This window comes from Phocoena phocoena, chromosome 1, assembly GCF_963924675.1.
Source record: "Phocoena phocoena chromosome 1, mPhoPho1.1, whole genome shotgun sequence".
In the NCBI taxonomy this organism is placed as follows: domain Eukaryota; kingdom Metazoa; phylum Chordata; class Mammalia; order Artiodactyla; family Phocoenidae; genus Phocoena; species Phocoena phocoena.
The window spans coordinates 78,667,113-78,674,032 of NC_089219.1; positions in this window are offsets into that span (position 1 = coordinate 78,667,113).

Sequence of the window (6,920 nt, forward strand, 5' to 3'; positions counted from 1 at the left end):
TCCCTCTGAAAACCACCACAAGAGTCATCCCTTATTTTAGTTCTTCCTAATCTGTAGAGAAGTTCCACATATAAGCTGTCACTTAAAACTTATAGCGGGCTTCCCTGGTGGCGCAGTGGTTGAGAGTCCGCCTGCCGATGCAGGGGACACGGGTTCGTGCCCCGGTCCGGGAAGATCCCACATGCCGCGGAGTGGCTGGGCCCGTGAGCCGTGGCCGCTGAGCCTGCGTGTCTGGAGCCTGTGCTCCGCAATGGGAGAGGCCACAACAGTGACCTCTCCTGTTTGTGGCCCATGTACCACAAAAAAAAAAAAAAAAAAAAAAACCTTATAGCCACTTGTAAAATCATCACATGGAGGTAGCAAAGAGACCTAGGACTAGCCCTTATTTTGCTACTATTAGTGTGACCTTGGACAAGTGATTTCACCTTACTAGTGATATGTGAACATTTCACCCTAATGTTCTCATCTGTAAAATGACGAAGTTATAGTAGGTCATTGATTTTTAACCTTCGTTTTCAAACAAAATCTTCAGTATTACTCCAGCACATAACAAAGTCAGAGCAGAAGCAGGCTGGGGGCCCAGTTTGTCACTCACTGGAACTAATTCTGAGGTCTTCCGTCAAAGCCCCTAGCCTACACAGTTTGATGTCCATGCTACTAGAAGACCCTTAATTAAATGCCTTAGAGCTGTCATTGACCATCTCCAATATGATGGTCGACTCAAAGTCACTGACCTAAACTGTGGTATAAGGGCCAAAATCCAAGCCCCTCTTTTGTACTGAAGAGCAAGACCTCTGCTCACAATGACAAATTAGGACAGTGAAAGAGGAGTTGTTCAAATACCAGATAATATTTGTTGGGCCACAGCAATGCAGGAGGATGTTGAAAGTTCTGAGTCCATCATTAAGTTTTCTGGTGTCTCATAGCTGTAGAGCTAGAAGGAACCACAGAGGCAGTAAGGTCTTTCCAGAGAAATCTCTTACAGATCAGCTAAGTCTCTGCTTAAATACCTTCAGTGAAGTCTTCAACCTGACCATATGGTCGTCTGGGAGCTCCATGTAACTTTTGCATCCTAGACCTTTCAGAACAGTATAGAACAAAGTAGCCTTTCTAACGTCTTTAAGAGCACTAAACCCAATTCTTTTGTGGTTTTAACTTTCTCAACTATGTCAATTTAAAACATCTTTTGACAGAATCTTAAATTCAACATAATATCACTCTTTGCTTGTTTTTATTACTCTTGTTAAGTACTTTACATACCAATGATCTTTCCCAGATGTCTCAAAACAATTATTTCAAATAATGGCTGTCTTTTTCCCATTGTATATTCTTGCCTCTTTTGTCAAAGATTAACTGACCGTAGGTGTGTGGGTTTATTTCTGGGCTCTCTATTCTGTTCCATTGATCCATGTGTCTGTTTCTGTGCCAATACCATGCTGTTTTAATTACTGTAGCTTTGTGGTATTGTCTGAAGTCTGGGAGAGTTATGCCTCCTGCTTTGTTCTTTTCCTTCATCAGGGTTGCTTTGGCAATTCTGGATCTTTCATGGTTCCTATAAATTTTAGGATTATTTGTTCTAGTTCTGTGAAAATTTGCATGGGTAATTTGATAGGAATCACATTAAATTTGTAGATTGCTTTGGGTAGTATGGCCATTTTAACAATATTAATTCTTCCAAGCCAAGAGCATAGGATATCTTTCCATTTCTTTGAATCATCTTCTGTTTCCTTTATTAATGTTTTATAGTTCTCAGAGTATAAGTATTTCACCTCCTTGGTCAGGTTTATTCCCAAGTATGCAACTGATTTCTGCATGTCAACCTTGTATCCTGCTACCTTGCTGAATTTATCAGTTCTAGTAGTTTTTGTGTGAAGTCTTTAGGGTTTTCTATATATAGTATCATGTCATCTGCATATAATGACAGTTTTACCTCTTCCCTTCCAAGTTGGATACCTTTTATTCCTTTTTCTTGTCTGATTGCTGTGGCTAGGACTTCCAAAACTATGCTGAATATAAGAAGTGGGCGGGTATCCTTGTCTTGTTCCAGATTTTAGCAGGAAGGCTTTCAGCTTTTCACCATTGAGCAGTATATTGGCTGTGGGTTTGTCATAAATATCTTTTTATTATGTTGAGATATGTTCCCTCTATACCCACTTTGGTAAGAGTTTTTATTATGAATGGGTGTCAAATTTTGTCAAATGCTTTTTCTGTGTCTATTGAGATGATCATGTGTTTTTTGTTTATGTGGTGTATCACATTGATTGATTTGTGTATATTGAATCATCCTTGTGAATTTGGCGTGAATCCCACTTTGTTGTGGCATATGATCTTTTTTATATGTTGTTGGATTTGGTTTGCTAATATTTTGTTGAGAATTTTTGCGTCTGTATTCATCAAAGATATTGGCCTGTAATTTTCTTTTTTGGTGGTGTCTTTGTCTCGCTTTGGTATCAGGGTGATGGTAGCTTCATAGAATGTCTTTGGGAGTATTCCCTCCTCTTCAATATCTGGAAGAGTTTGAGAAGGATTGGTATAAGTTCTCTGTATGTTCGGTAGAATTTGCCTGTGAAGCCATCTGGTTTTGGACCTTTGTTTGGAGGGGACTTTTGCTTTGTAGGGAGTTTTTACAGATTCTATTTCACTTCTAGTGATCAGTCTGTTCAAATTATCTATTTCTTCTTGATTCAATTTTGGTTGGCTGTTTCTAGAAACTTTTGCATTTCTTCTAGGTTGTCAAATTTGTTGGCCTAATTGTTCATTCTATTCCCTTATGGTTTTTTGTATTTCTGCAGTGTCGGTTGTTATGTCTTCAGCAAGTGGTGTCGGGAAAGTTGGGACAGCCGCATGTAAATCAATGAAGTTAGAACACTCTCACCATACTCAAAACTCAAAATGGCTTAGACTTAAATATAAGACATGACACCATAAAACTCCTAGAAGAGATCATAGGCAAAACATTCTTTGACATAAATTGTACCAATGTTTTCATAGGCCAGTCTCCCAAGGCAATAGAAATAAAAAACAAAAATAAACAAATGGGACCTAATCGAACTTACAGGCTTTTGCAGAGCAGCAAAGGAAACCATCAACAAAATGAAAAGACAACCTACAGAATGGGAGAAAATATTTGCAAATGATGCAACTGACAAGGGCTTTATTTCCAAAATACACAAACAGCTCATACAACTCAACAAGAAAACAAAAAACCCAGTCAAAAAGTGGGCAGAAGACCTAAACAGACATTTCTCCAAAGAAGACATATGGATGGTCAAAAAGCACATGAAAAGATGCTCAACATCACTAATTATTAGAGAAATGCAAATCAAAACTACGAGGTACCACCTCACACTGGTCAGAATGGCCATTGCTAAAAACTCTACAAATAACAAATTCTGGAGAGGATACGGAGAAAAGGGAACCCTCCTACACTGTTGGTGGGAATGTAAGTTGGTATAGTCACTATGGAAAAACAGTATGGAGGTTCCTCAGAAAACTAAGAATAGAACTACCATATGATCCAGCAATCCCATTCCTGGGCATATATCCAGACAAAACGAATTCAGAGAGATACATGCACCCGTGTTCATAGCAGCACTATTCACAATAGCCAAGACATGGAAGCAACCTAAATGTCCACTGACAGATGAATGGATATACAATGGAATACTATTGAGCCATAAAAAAGAATGAAATAATGTAATTTGCAGCAACATGGATGCCACTAGAGATTATTATACTCAGTGAAGTAAGTCAGAAAGAGAAATACCATATAATATCACTTATATGTGGAATCTAAAATATGGCACAAATGATCCTATCTACGAAACAGAAACAGACTCATGGACATAGAGAGCAGACTTGTGCTTGCCAAGGAGGCGGGGGCTGGTGGAGAAATGGAGTGGGAGGTTGGGGTTAGCAGCTATTATATATAGAATGAATGGATAAACAACAAGGTCCTACTGTACAGCAAAGATTCAGTATCCTATGATAAACCATAATGGAAAAGAATCTTAAAATATATAATGGAATCACTTTGCTGTACAGCAGAAATTAACACATTGTAAATCGACTTCACTTAAAAAAAGAGGAATGATGTCCTCAAAAAACGGCTATAGCAGCCATAGGCTGTTGCAGATCAGAGAAAAACAATGAGGTTGTGATACTCTGCAGAAGAAAAGTTTCACGGTCACCTTTTCCCTGCTCCTCTTTCACCAAGTATAAGCTTGAGCGTCCTAGAATGGCAGTTAAAAGTCCCCCCAGCCAGAGAAATGCCAGTAAGGATTATGAATGGAAGTTTGTGCTTTTGGGAGATGCTGGCATCCCTGCGGCCTAGAGATCAGCCAAATAGTGGTTCTGCATGACACCTTAGGACCTTGAGATCCTGATGTAAGAAGTATGTATGTGTAATACCTGGGAGGGAGAGAGTGAGGTGTTCGGGGGGGCCAAAAATCTCTCAGTAGCTCCATAATTTGCAAGTGAGATTAAAACTCCAGCAACAGGAAAAGTCAGGGCCACTGACAATTGGAAATATTGGCATGGGGCACAGAGGCCTCTTGGCTGGATTAGGACCAGATGGGTAATACGCTGACCCCTCCCAGCTGTTCATCTTGATAATCAAAGTAAATCTTGCACCTGTGATACAAAATTAGCTCAGAAACCAAAGACAACCCTGGGTAAAGTACATTTGTTGCTTTGAACAGAGGCTTACTATCAAAAGACATTTAGTTTAAGAAGCATTTCATTCGGAGGAAGAGCTAAAAGAACAATTTCTAGCTATTAACTCCTTGTCACCTGAGCTGATTTAAAAATAATTCAAAAACTCACTCTGAAGAGCTTTCCCCAAAGAGCCAGATACAAGTATTGCACTGAATAGTTCTGTCCATTTATAAATTGAAAAGAAGTCTATTTGAAAGCTACAACTTAAGTCAGGCCTGAAGCAGCTTCCTGTGAAGTAAGCTTCAACAGTATGGTTCAGTGGAAAGGAGCAGTGGATTGAGTGATCAAGAGACCTGAGTGAGTCCCATCTCTGCTAAGTGAACTTGGACAAAGCTTTTGGTTTCTCTAGGCTTCTCTGAACTACAAAATGGGGAGATCAGACGGGAGCAAACTCAGATTCCATGAAACTTATCAAATCCTTGAACTAGAGTAATAGAAATTGTTCATAAAAGTGGCTTCCAGCAAGTCTTTGTTTTAAATACCCGAATGGAAGGGGCCACAGTAACCAAGTCTTCAACTCTTTGTTTAAAGATGCTAGCATGAACAGGATGGATCTACTTTATCTTCATAGAAATGGCCTTGCATAGCTCACTAATATTCCTAACCTGCTAAACATGCAGGCCCCAAACAGAAACAGGCTTCACGTTCTACGTATGATCAGCTCCCAGTGAGGCGGTTGCCCACCTATGTATGGGGAGTTTGTCCACACCTGGAGGTAAGGCTGTAAGCTCCACTCTCTAAAACAGCAAATACACCCTCTGCCCACAGATTACTCTTTAAAATCAGTTTTATTGATCCATGTTTTTAAAATGTATTCTAAAAAATAGACCAAAATGTTGACATAGTTGAGTGGCAGGAGCTAGGTCCCTCCCTTCCCTTTATGCTTAGCTGCATTTTTCTAGTTATCTAATACATTTTCGTAGCCAGGAAAATGGAAAAACTAAACAAATCACATTACTATACCTGAACTGCACCTATGTGTTAAAAATAAAGCATAGCAAACAGCTGGAAAGAAAAAAAATGCCAAAACGCTGGTGGCTATTTTTGGGTGGCTCATGGATGTTTTCATTATGCATTTCCCAAATGTTCTGTAATGTGCATGCACTAACCTTCGATAACTGCAAAAATAACTATTTTAAGATTTACTTAACTGGCTGCAGCTTGCAGAGTCAGGCATTACTGAATGGGACTTTTGTGGTCAATCAGTAGAAACTGGGGAGCATTAGAGGAGGGAGGCTACTGCTCTCAGTTCATACTTAGAAAGATGGAGATGTGTGGTGCTGGGGACCAAAACATTAACCTAGGGACATTAACCTAGGATTTCTTTCCTCCTTCGGTCTCACTCTGGGTAAGATGGGTTCTACGTGCCTGGCGTATACATTTCATCACTATCCTTGCGATCCTGTATTTGGGTTATATTGTTCTTGTGTTGATTTGTCTGGTGTTCTTCCACAGCTTTAAGTAGTAGTGTTTGAGTGTCCTACATTTTGTGTAAGGGAGAAATACCATTTGTCTTCGTGGTCCAATACCTATCCCCCTCCCATGGTCAACAGAAATGACAGTGGAAGTCTGATCTTACAGAGCGGAAAGTTCCTCTCTGGACCGGAGATGCAATCTGCCCACCAAGGCCACAATAGGAGATTGTCCTTTTAATCTAGTGCTAACCTTTTTACACATGTGTAAGAACCATGACACCTGTTTTATAGCAGTGGGTATGTTTGTTTAGCATGGATTCAAGTCCCCTGTACAAACTACCTAGCTGGCAAAAGGGCAAAATGTTGTTGGTCTTCGCTTACATTGCCTAGCAGTCAAGGGACCTTAAATCAGTGTTCCTCGGAGTGAGATGCAAAACATGTACACATCACAATCACCTAGGGGGAAGGTGCTGGTTAAACAAATTCCTGGACATCCTTAGGCCCAATAATCTCCATTTTAAATATTCTTTAGACTATGAGTATCCCAATTAGTAGAAATAATAAAGAACTGTAGATACACAGATTCTATACAGTGAAATGTAAACATCTGGAAATTGAAATCTGTTACTAATTATTTACTAGCATCATCATCTGCTCAATAAGCGCACTGAGAAAAAACACATAAACATTCTTATATCTCTAAAGCCAGTGCCTTTCAAGGCCCTGTTCATCACTTCTTGCTTTTTAATATACATATATTAAGAAATCACACACACACCTCCTTTTAAA